This window comes from Alligator sinensis, unplaced genomic scaffold (assembly GCF_000455745.1).
Source record: "Alligator sinensis unplaced genomic scaffold, ASM45574v1 scaffold76_1, whole genome shotgun sequence".
Taxonomy (NCBI): domain Eukaryota; kingdom Metazoa; phylum Chordata; order Crocodylia; family Alligatoridae; genus Alligator; species Alligator sinensis.
In genome coordinates this window covers 1,684,547-1,696,932 of record NW_005841865.1, presented here as the reverse complement: position 1 = coordinate 1,696,932, position 12,386 = coordinate 1,684,547, and the positions used below count along the sequence as shown (strand labels likewise).

General features: G+C 50.1%; 1 protein-coding gene across 2 annotated transcripts in view; it reads right to left on the bottom strand.

Annotated features, from left to right (window-relative positions):
• The window catches only part of SRC (SRC proto-oncogene, non-receptor tyrosine kinase), a 70,620-nt gene that overhangs the window by 57,025 nt on the left and 1,209 nt on the right, over window positions 1–12,386 (bottom strand). The window contains exon 1 of one of the 2 annotated variants that reach the window (XM_025191335.1): window positions 11,931–12,279. The exons of the other annotated variant lie outside the window; for it this stretch is intronic. The gene's annotated coding sequence lies outside the window, so the exon portion shown is untranslated. Of the gene's footprint in view, window positions 1–11,930; window positions 12,280–12,386 lie in introns of those variants that run through there. 2 annotated transcript variants of the gene reach the window in all.

Sequence of the window (12,386 nt, the reverse complement as noted above, 5' to 3'; positions counted from 1 at the left end):
TTCCCTTCCCACCCTTCCACCAAGAAAAATCAGCCCCATGCATGTCTCAAATGCAGTTGCTCCATGCAACTAAGCCACAGCAGGCTGGTCAGCTCAGCCACACACCACAAGAGGACCCCTAAGTTTCCAGCTGTGCAAAGCAGTCAAGAATGGAAAACAAGGGGTGGTTTTGCTAGATGAAGTGTACAGGCCTTTAACAGCAGCTGCTTGCTACTGAGGCTGCCTGTGCTTTAGATCCATGGGGAAGAGGCAAGCAGTATGCACAGAGACGGTCCTTCACACAGACAGCTCCTGTCTTATGGAAGGCTTTCAGTACTAATTGCAACTGGCTGCAGAGCATTTGACTAGTAACATGGAGCTGAGCCTAGTGACAAGTTTCAGTTAAACCCAACCAGCACCACGTCTGATAGCAGAGTTCATTCCTGCGGCCCTTTGTGCCTGGAATAACTACAACATCCCTCATCGAGTTTTCATCGCCCTTCCTCAGCAACTCAAAGCTGTGCAGGGAAGGATTACAGTCCATCTTGTTTGCAATGGCAGAGCAGACACTGAAGGGCAGGTATGAGGCCCCTAGTCTCTGTGCAGTGCCCCCCCCGCCACACACACACACCTGTGCTGCGACTCCCAAGTGTTAAGAACAGCCATAATGAGACAGCTGCTCTCCTCTTACATTACAAGATCCCCAGGAGAAGGAGCTGTGCTTTCTGCATAGACAATTAACCCATCCTCACTGGAAGATATCAGTTATGTTGCCAGCACTGGAAGGGTTAATCCTGTTGCCTCAATTCAACTCCACCAGGCTAGGGACGGAAGGTAACAGCGGGAGAGGAGTTGGAGCCTGGAGCTCACTGAAGGCTGTAAGCATATTACAGTTTCCAGGGCTCCTTGTTTGTGCACTGGTACCGCTGATGAGCTCTAATGAGAGCACTTTACTGTGCCTGCAGCTGCAGAAGGTGAGCAAGGGCACCCAGCACTGGCTGTGCGGGTAGAAAGCATCATTCAGGGCCGTTTCTCTCCAGACACCCTCAAGGGGCCTTTCCCACCCGAACCCCTACACCTGGTTAAAACAAACCCTTCCAGGAGACTCCTACAGAGCACAATAGAGAGAACTCCCCCATCAATAGGATTTAAACCAGCCCAGGGAATACACAGCAGAAATCCGCTTTGACTGAATTCCTCAGGATGCATTAGGCTTCCTCCTGCTGAGTGCTACTGGCTTAATGCTCAGCGCACTCAAGGATTTCCCCTTTGGGGAAGAGCCCAGCCTATTTCAGAGACCCCTCCGCCTCCACCGCCCAGTCTCCAGGATGGGCTGAGGAGGGGGAAAGGCATTGGTACAAAAGGCTGATGTGCAAAATGCAGAGATCTGCTTAGGCCCTGCAGATAGCGTCAGACCTGCCCTCCTCGCTCAGAGTGGGGAGGCCCCAACCCCACAGAGCAGCACCAGCACAAGAATCTTCTGACAAAGAAACAGCCAAGCATCATGGAGGCCAGTCAGATGCACTGCCTGCGCCTTGCCTCGGGAGGCTGCCCAGGAGCTGACAGCTGTCTCCCCTCCCCCACACCGAATCCAATGCCATGGGAAGAGATGAAGGGCAGCTTCACATGAACAGCAGATTCACCCACTTGTGTCCCCTCTAGTCTTCCAACCAACCTCCTGCAGTGGGGAGCCGAGCTGCCATGCACTGCCCTTAGCTCTGCACCATTCTCAGGTCAACCCTTAACATGGTATTTGTCCCCTTCAGATCACTGCAGCCTCACAGTCCTGACACATTGGCAAGTGAAAACTGGGACAACTGGGGCAGAGGCTGGGAAAGCAGCAGCCTGAGGGGGCCAGCTCAATTCCCTCCTTGGCCAGCACAGCCTACCTAGTGCCCAGCGAAACAGCTGCCAGCCAGACAGACCCACAGTCCTCACTCGGCAGCTGCAGCTCATGCACTTTCCTCTCTCGAAGCACAGCAGCAGCAAGAGTGCCCTGTCTTTTGACTCTATGCGCTTTAAAACTAAATGATTTCAAAGCATGAAAATGCATGATTTCAAAGCAGTGAAAGTTGAGTGACTTGGCCAAGGTCACAGCCAAAACATAGTCAGGAGTTAGGGCAGGGGTAAGCAATTATTTGGGCCCAAGGGCCACATAGGGAGTTGATGAGCCCCCCCCAACAACACACCAAAACACCCTATGAAGATATACTCCCTATGGGGCTTTGGGAGTGGGATAGATGTGATCCACTACCTGCACACCCTACCCTGTGGGGGGGAAAAGAGTGGGGAGGTGGAGGGTTTGGGGAGCATGTGCATTTGTGGGGGGAGGGGAGGCACATGCAGCAGAGCTCACCCAGTCAGTGACTGCCCCTGCAGTGCTCCACATGGGGCATCCCATGTCATGTTCCTGCCCACACCTGCCAGCTCCAGCCAGCATGCAGCTTTTGGCAGGACTGTTCCCAGTATGACTGCAGCCGGCCAGGGTCATTGTCACTGGAAGGCGAGGCGACCATAGCAGCACTGGGATGGCTGCAGCCACACCAGGAATAGCATACAGTTTCTGGTGGGGCTGACCTCAGGGGGGGCAAGCAGTCTGCTCCCCTTGCATCCAGCTGCTCCTGCTTCTGCTGCACTGCTCCTGGTGGGTGAAAAGCTTCAGCTGGACAACTCCTGCCCAAATGCAAAGAGCTCTGACTCTAGCTCCCAGCTGCCTTCCACCAGCTCCACCCACCCACAGGTGGCTGCTTATCCTGCTGGGCAGGTGGAGTGAGTGGAAGGCAGCTGGGAGGAGCAGGAGAAGCAGCTGCAGCTGGAGGTGAGGGGAGCAGAACAGCCCCACTGGACCCAGGCCCCAGCCAGCATACAGCTTCCAATGGGGCTGCAGCAGACTGGGTACTGCTGCGCTCCCCTCACCTCCAGCAATGGCTCCTCCTCTGCTCCTACTGCATCCCTCTGGGCAGGTGGGCGGTGGAAAGCTTCAGCCAGGAGGCTCCCACTGGAGGAGAGGGGCGCAGGGGAGCTTCTGGCCAGCTGCAGCCACACTGCACTGAGCCCCACTGGGGCCCAGGCCAGCCGGTGCCAGTGGGAGCATGGCATGGTCTACCCCAGCAGGAGTGAATGGGGCTTAGGCCCAGGTGGAGCATTGCAGGGTCAGCTGCAGGCCAGATGCAGTCAGTTGGTGGCCGAATCTGGCCTGCGGGCCATACTTTGTCCACCCCGGCATTAGGGCCTTTGTCTTCCCATCCAAGGTCTAGGGCTCAGACAAGGACAACTACTGCTGTTCTTAAAGAAGTAGTCAAGTCCACCATGGAATTCTACAGCAGGCGTATGCTTCAGCAAAAAAAAATGGCAGCTATTTCCATAAGGGCAATTGGTTTCCCATCTATGAAATCCAACATTTTACCAACTGCTGCACAGCCAGCCTGTCAGGGCTCAGTCACCCAACAATGAAATGAGACAACAGGAGCACATTTGGGCAGGAGCAGACAGGTTTCATTTCTTATTTCCCACCAAGTCACCCAAGGAAAAGGCACAGCCATACAGAACAGAACCAGGAATGACCGACTACACAGGCCCCCATTTGCAGAAGTTTGCAAAAATCATGTTTCCACCCCAGGGTTTCGATTCGTGACCTGTTCAATGCACTCCTTATTTCTTTGGCCCCATGCATGCACACTGAACTGCAGTCACCCAATGACAATGAGAAACCACAAATCAGTCCCAGAGGAGGATTGCTTATGGATAGGATTCAGAAGAGCTGGTTTAGACTATGACAGAGATGGAAAATTTTCTGTAGGACCCTGGTCATAAGATCACAGGAAAGTGGGGCTGGAAGGGACCTCAGAGGGTCATCTAGTCCAGCCTCCTGCTCAAGATAGGATCATCCCAGACTGAAAAATACAGTAATCATGGGGAACCCACCAGGCTGGAGTAGATGATCAGGACAAACCCACAACAGAGTCCGCATCCAAACAAGTCACGTGGAAGTAATGGTAAACAAAAAACTGGAACTCGACTTCAGTTTCCTCCATCTTTACAAAGGAAAGAGATGCTTACTTGGCTTCTCAAGGCAGTGTTAGTGATCGGGGCCCTCAAATCCCTTTACAGACATGAGACACCACAGAAAAGCAAGGTGCCATTTACCCTTAATGTAGCAGAGACGGAGGAAAAGGTTGCAACAGAGTCGGTCCTCCACTCCCCTCCCTAGTACCTAATTAGAGGTTTGGAAGCACAGTCTGCCAGACACTGTCACCCTCTTCACAGGCTGTCATGATCCACACCCAGCAGGCAGCACGCTCCTTTGCCTTCCTGAGAAGGGGTCGTAATCAGCCATGCTCCCCCAGAGACAGGCAGCTCCTAGGAGCCAAGCTGAAGGGAGGCTTTTATCTCCTTTGGAGCTTCCTAAGCACAGCAGGATGCATGAAGCTGCCTGTCAAGGAATTCTGGAGGCCTGGTCTGATAACATCAGCGATACATAGCACAGGCTGGGAGTCAAAGAGTGGCTGAGCTGTCAGCTCTGAGGCGGGTGGGGAAGGGGGAGAGACCCAGGAGGAAAATGAACCTCCCTTCCTCCACTCCCTCACCATATATATAGGTCAGTAGCACTCTGCTGACCCTGTATTTTGACTCCTTTTCATCCAACATGAGCAGAACCCCCCCCCCCCCCCCCCCCGCACAGCTCCCCACAGTGACTTCCCAAGGGAGATCAGCAGCAGGTCACCCCTGAACAGAGGCTCCATTTGCTGTAGCCCCCTTTCTTTCCACCTGCCAAAGCAAAGCCTTGTGTCAGGGCTAGACAGTGCAGAACTGAGGCTGTTCTATGCCTGTTGTCCCTGCAAAACAGCTCCTCGAGAAAGACTTTGGCTTAGCACCCAACAGGCTTGGTCCTGTAATGGCAACTCCCTGCTTAATATGCCTCAGAGGTGTTTTATCTAAGGGAATTTTGGTTCCCCCACTTAGACAGTTCTCCTACAGATCAGAGCTCTCCCCACCCCCCATTTATCCACAGGAAACCAGACACCTTGCCTTTGAGCACATCTGCAATTGCAATACTTGCTCATGATGGGGCTTGGCCACCTGGATCAGGACAGATGCAGCTCACTCCTGTTTCTCCTATTTAAATCCAGGTCCCTGGTATAATCTATTAGTCTCTGGGTTTTGGCTGCATCGGTGTGCATTTGGTATCCAGAGCTGTCCAGCCTCAACAATAAATAGATGCTGGCCCTTTAAAAATGCACAATGCATAAGCCAAGTGAGGAACCCTCAGCAAGACTGGAAACAGCCACGCAGCATGGAAGCTATTTCTGCAGCATGCAGTCAGGTTTTCCTCCTTCCCTTTGCAGAGAGCACAGCAGGCCTTGTGCCAGCCAAATTTACAGTCACAAAAGTGAGACCATAACACATCAAGTATGAGATGGGGCCATGAAGTTTAGAGCAGCTCTCGGAGACTTCCCTCCAGTCTCACGTGCAGAAAGCAGAGAAGAAAATACTGCCCATCAGAAGTCACAAGTTTCCCTGACTCACAGGCAACAAGTGACCAGCAAAGCAGGGAGGCAGACCAATGCCTCATCGCACCTCTTTCCCCAACAACCTTGAACCATCATCCTATGGGTCAAAACCCAGACCAAGCCAATGTAGCCAGCTACTGAGTAAAGCCAGGGTATTGGAGCACCAGTAAATCCCTGTAAGAGGTAAGTGACAGTCCGCAGTGAGTCGTATGCACCTTTACAGCTCCCCCTCTGCCAGAAACAGATTACAAACCTGGGTTTCAGTGACTGCTTCACTACAGTACTTGGAAGCTACAAGGTTATGTATGGCACAGGAGCAAATTGGGGTTCCTCCCATCTCCAGTCTGGCTCCCACTTCATTTACCTCAGTTGCTCTATAGTAGGGGAAGGCAATTATTTTGGGCAGAGGGCCGCTTAATGAGTTTTGGCAAGGCATCAAGGGCCTCATGACCGGCAGCCAGAGGCAGATAAATATAACTTTTCTAAATTTTTTAGGGGCCCCACGGGCTGGACAGAATGGCCTGGCCCAGCAGGCCACATCCAGCCCACAGGCCACATTTTGCCCACCCCTGTTCTACAGCATTCATTTTGCCTTTTATGACTGGTCACAGGGGAGTGAAGATGATTGTACCTCCATTGGTACATCTCATTGCGAAATTAAGACTGCCCAGGGCTGAGAAAGTCAGATCCACAACTAAGCTTGCTTAAGGTCTCAAGGAATCCAAGCTGGAGCCCCATGTCTCAGACTTTCCACCACAGGACAGAGACCAAGGGTCCTTCTTCCTGTCCCCATCTTATCACCCAGAAGCAGCCCTAGCCCCAGCTCCATCCCTCAGCCCAGTAGTAGATTGCACTTGTAGCTTCCCCCTTTCAGGGCACTCACTAGGGGTGGAGTGAAAGGGAGAGTGCTTCATGCCAGTGACAAGGAAGGAAGAGTGCTCAAGAATAAGAAAATTTAGCCAGAATCCCAGCTGGGGCAGGAGACACTTAGGGAGCAGAATTTAGTTCTCACAGCTGTTGGCTTGTCATCCACGTACTGATCTTGTAAGGTACTCAAGCTCTCCCAAGAGGAGTTCCCATCCCACAGAGTTAAGTAGAAGCTGACGGGGCCAAGCATCACACTCCAGCACTAAGAATGCTTTGTCCAGATGCCCAGATAAGAACTGATCCCAGCAGTACACTTTCCCAAATCACTGTCAACTCCACTGACACAAGGGCCAAGCTGGTAACTGAAATTATTTACTTGCAGGCCCCATCTCCTGGTTGGTTACTTCTGATCAAGCTGAAGTGAAATCTTTTATTCTGTTCCAACCTTTTTTTCCCCCCCTTTTTTCAATAAAGTCAGTTTCAAAACCAACTGTTTCATTTCAACATTTAATTCCCCACACCAAGTTTGACACAAACCCACAAATGTTTTGGATGAGTCATATTGACAGTTTTTTTGGCTGGAAAAAAAAAAAAAAAGTTACCCTGCTCTAACCACTACTGCAACCCGCAGTGGCCACAGCATTGACTTTATTAGTGATATGTGCACCTGGCATGAGGAATCTGCCTTTCGTTGACTCCTCAGACCAGATGATGAAGGTCTTGGATTCAAAAGCTCGTCTAACTCTATCCCGCCTATACAGTTGGTCCACTAAAAGATATCACCCTAAGAAATCCTTGCCTTTAGCCTTTTTCATTAAAGACATCTGGCAAATGAAACATGCCAAGAGCCAACAGGAAGCCAGCATGGGGCTTCAAGCAGGTCAAATACTGATGAATTAAGCCTCACCTCACTCTTATGCCATCCCTATGTTTCCAAAAGGATGCAGAGGGCAGAGAAGTATAAAAGGTCTCAGAGAAAGTTGATGTCTGAAACAAATTTAAAGCACAGCGCATTCCTGGTTTCAAGTGTTGTTTGGACCAGGCTCTTCCTTAATGCAGTTCAAAGCCTGCCTTCAAGTCACAATTAGAACAAAAGAATTTAAAGGCTGGTTATAATTTACTGTGGAAAACAAGGCCCTGATCCTGAGGCAAGATCTTTGCAAGCTGCCATCTGTGTCCATAGAGATGCAATTCAAGGATTAGGGCCTAGAGGTGTTCATGTATCTAGCTAAACCCCCCAGGAAAAGGCTACTGATAGAGCAGCTAAGTCACAGGCAGCTGTAGTTCAGAAGCATCTCAATGTATTTCTCCCTCTCCAAAGAGACATGCATGTCTTTTGTTCCACTCTGCCAACTGTTTGCTGCTTTCTTCTGAGCAACACTGACTTCTAGCCACCCTGTGGTCCTCGCACCATTTAAAATATTAAAAACCAAACTCACTCTTTTTGTTAAGTCACACACTTAACATTTTTATTCCCAAGTGGAGATTTTATCCAGCAAATTTCAGCCCGTAGGGATTTTTTTTTTTTTAAATGACCCAAGGTAATAAGCCTCAGAATACAGGGCTCTACTAGAATGGAAACATTGACAATTTGAACTAGGGCAGCATGAATGGCATTAACAAAGAGAGTTATTTCCACGCCAAGTGATTTAGACTCCTTTTACAAGCATCAGACTAAAGGAATCCGTCTCTTGTCTGTAAAGACCAACAAAACAAGTGGTGCAGAGATGCTGCACATTGGGTTTGGCTTGGCAAAGAAAGCCCAAGGGAGAGAACTTGTTTGACATTTCACATCAGCTTAAGTGCCTGGGAAGAATTTCTGACTGGGCTCTATGAAATAAGTGCTGTGGAAGCAAAGTCATATGGGAAATTGTTCTGAGAGATAAAGAAACAAGTTAGAAACCAAGCTAGAAAATAGACAGTACAGGAAACAATAGAGCTTTAGATAGTCTTTCCAATTTCCCCTGGCGATGCCAAAAGAACACAGCACTTTATAGAAGTGGTGCTTTCCCCCCCACCCCCCGCCCCAAGTGCTCTGAGAAAACAGACTAAGGAATTGTAGTCATTCAATTCAGAAAAGAGGTGGAAGCAGCCCCTAGACTGAAGACATTTATGTGCATTTGTTGCTCATTAAAAGTGAGAGATCATAGGCCAACTCTTTCTATTCATGTTGGGTAGAGTTTCACCAAAGACTTCAAAGTCCAGGCTTAATCCCATTATTAACACTTGCCCCAAACCAGAAGAGTCCTACAAGGGACTACACAGCTGCACCACATTTCCCTGCTCCCATCCCCCCAGTATAAGTAGCCAGCACCAGCTACGTCCCATTCTAGATGCCACACAGCAACGTCTGCTATGTGGAGACAGTAAGCTCATGCCTGACTGGGTCCCAACTGTGTTACATGGACACATACCCACTGGGGCACCCGGTTGATCCAACTATGAACACCGTCTAGGGCGTCCAGCATGAAATGTTCTTGTGGCAGCTGACTGAACCCAGTGATGAGATCATCATTTTCACAGGTCAGCACATGGTGCATCAGCATCAACGGTCTCTCCTCATTCTTTCTTACGGCATGGGCACATATGACTATTAGACATAGGTATGTGAAACTACCCTGTGTCTTTTACACCCCGCTATGCAGCAAGGCCATGAGTTACTAAAGCAATTCTTCTGGCTTATCTCACCCACACAACCTCCCATGTACTTTGCTCATTGCCAACTGCAGCTCCCTGCTCCTTCCCTGTTTCAAAGGGAGACACTATCTTCCAGATCTGTATCTAGTCACTGGTAGCATTGGGGGAAGGGCCCCTGCTAGCCTAGATAATTCAAGGTCCAACTACCATCCCACTATAGAAACATACTGGAGGCCAGTGTCTTGATTATGTGCAAGCCCATTGTGACTCACATGTAGAGGACAACCAATGATCTGGAACTACCACCTATCTTCCTTAATACTAGTACATGCTCGCACATAAGCCAGCCCCTAAAGAGGTCTGGTAGATGGCTCTCTATTTTCCAGGCACCACCGAATTGCAAGTAAACTCAAAGGGAATATTCCCTCCCTTGTCTCCTGCCTCAAAACATGGAACGAAATTCCACCTCCAACCTGACACAGGTCAAGGCTATGCAGTTCAAGCCACCTCCATTTGTCTCTTTTTTTATATTAATTACATTCCCAATAATCATTTGGAGCCTGATCTCAAGAAGTGCTGAATAGACAAAACTCCCTGGGCCAGGTCATGAGCTGATGCAAAGCAGTATGGAGCCATTTCAATAGAGCTTATAGCACAGTAGACTAGCTAAGGATCTGGCCTACTGACCAACAGAAATTATAGATACTAAATGACTTGGGAACAGCTCCCACAACTGAAACATTACCAATCTTTACATTTTCGAGCACGAGTTATCGATTCCTCCTCCACCTGAAGATGGCCGAGGCATTAAAACTACAGCAAGGGAAGTTTAGGTTGGATATTAAGAAGAACTTTCTCACTCCAAGGGTGCTCAAGCATTGGAGCAGGCTACCCAGAGCAACTGGAATCTCCATTCTTGGATGTTTCTAAGAACGGGTAGACAGACTTGGCTGAGATGATTTAGTCAGGATGATCCTGCCTTGAGTGGGGGCCTTGCTGACTCACACGAAGCACCTGGCAGACCGGTGGAAGTAGGGGGCTCAGAGATCAAAGCTCTGGGGAACATACTTAAATGCTTGGCTGAATGAGGGTTTTAGATATTTGTAGTGTCACTGCTGGCTGGAGGGAAATACCAGGCTTGGCAGACAAGATCATAGGGAAGTGGGTCTGGAAGGAATCACAAGGTCATTCAGTCCAGCTCCTTGCTCAAAGCAGCAGCATCCCTGACTAAACCATCCCACCCAACCATCTGTCCAACCTGCTTCTAAAAGTTTCCAAGCATGAAGACTCCACAATTTCTCTACATAGCCTGTTCCAATGCCTGACCACCCTCATAGGAAGTTCCTCCTAATATCCAGCCTAAAAATTTCCTCTGCTGCAGCTTGAGGCTGTTGCTCCTAGTCCTCTCTCCAACAGCCACAGAGAAAAGCCAACTCCATCCACTCTACAGTCATCCTTCAGGTATTTGAAGGGTGTACTGGAAAGCAAGTCCACTCCTAATTTGTACTTGCATCCAAATTTCGCTGATGTTGAAATGGCTGAAGCGTTTTTCTGCCCGGATACTAACCCCCCAAAATCGGTAGTTGTGGAGGCAAGAGATACAAAAAAATTTTGCCCTCCTGTCACCTAACCTGGCTCATCTAGCTGGAAGACATGTCTGCAAGGAGGACTACAGCTTTCAGTTCCCAGAGCACCAAGAGAAGATGAGCAAAAGCACTGCCCACTTCCCTAGGGCAGCTAAGGTCCTACGTGGTACTTTTCACTAAGAGGTTATTGTTTTCCCCTCCCTCACCCTTCAGCGCCTTGCAGGCAGCAAAGAGCATCGCACCTAGAAATCCCGTAGCAGACAGGACTGGGACCCTGGAACCCTCAGCAGGCTGCATTGCTTGTAACTCCCCGCCCTGCTGCTCTCCCACCCTGGCCTGGCACACAGGGCACAGTTCAGGAAGGAAAGCACTCATTGCTTGGCAGCAGACAGACTTGCCTGTCCGGGGGGGAGAAAAGCTGACAAACGCTTTCCAAGTAAGCACTTCACCATCTGAGCCAAGAGCAGCTCTACTGCTTTGGACCAGCAGAGACGGAATTTACCATTGGTTCCATTTAAAGCTGACCTGCCCTTCAGCTGGCCGTGAGGGCCCAATAAGATAACTAATCAGTGATGCCTCTTCTGGGAGGGGAAAGCACTCTCACACCGAGTAACGCGGGAGCAGCTTACTGGTGGAGGGGGAAACGACCACCTCATGACTTTACCAATGAGAAACTAAAGGGGTAATTCCCAAGCTGCACTACAAGGGTTGCTCATGAAAGGTTGGGATACCAGCGTGGCCAGTTCCCTCAAGGAGGCTGGGAACCCGCTGTACTCATCACAGCATCAGACCCCACCAGAAATGGCTTCTAAGCCTCAGGTCTTACAACAATGGAAACAGCTTGGGAGTACCAGAGGTCTTAACACATCGGATCAGGGACAGTTAACATGCCTTCTTCTGGCTCCCACACACACAAAGCCCGACCTTCAGAGCACCTAATGCGCTAGAAGGTCGAGGGCAGGTTAAGAAAAGGCAGAAGGGAAGTCAACGGAGTGGATCCACAGGCTAACAAAACACTGGGGAAGAAACGGCATCAAGTCTCCATTCATTACAGAGTACACCGATGGACACTTCACAGTCCCCGGCACATCTAGTCAAAGAGACAGCTCAAATTGCTGGTATGCCAAAATATATCAAGCACAGCATGACGCTCCCCTGACTGAACCTGCAAACACATGCTCAGTTCCAGCAGGTACAAACAAGCAAGCCAGGCTTGCAGTGGGGACCTCTCCGGGTTTCCCAGAATGGCACATCTGAGCACAGGGACTGGCACTCTGGTCTCTGGGACTAGTGGGGTAGCCGGAGCCAAAAGCCCCCTCCAACCCCGAGGTCTTAACCTCAGAACAATTACCTCAGACTCCGGTATTCAGCTGATCACTTGGGACCAGATCGCTGGGCGTGTGGATGAGAAAAATGGAAGCCGTCACAACCGGCACTGACTCGAAGAAGCAGAAGTTACGGTTCTTATAAACCAGTCAATTAAGCAAGAAACGGCCTTCCAATTTTCTGCCAGACGAATCCCACGGCACAACACAGACACGCAGGCCAGGTTCAGCCGTGGAGATGAGGACGAGGGCGAGGACCGAAGACCAGCATCCGCTCCCTGCGCGATGTCAACAAACCGACTCCCCCAAGACCCGCTGCGTAGTTTAAATTGAACAACAACAATCTGAGCGCCACGAAGACTGAACCGAGTCACAGGAAAGAAAAAGGGGCCGCGGCTCAGAAGGCTTCAAAGCCGGGGAGTTATTAATATTTCATGTTTTGGCCTACATACAGCTACTCCCTCCCACCCCCCCCCACCCCC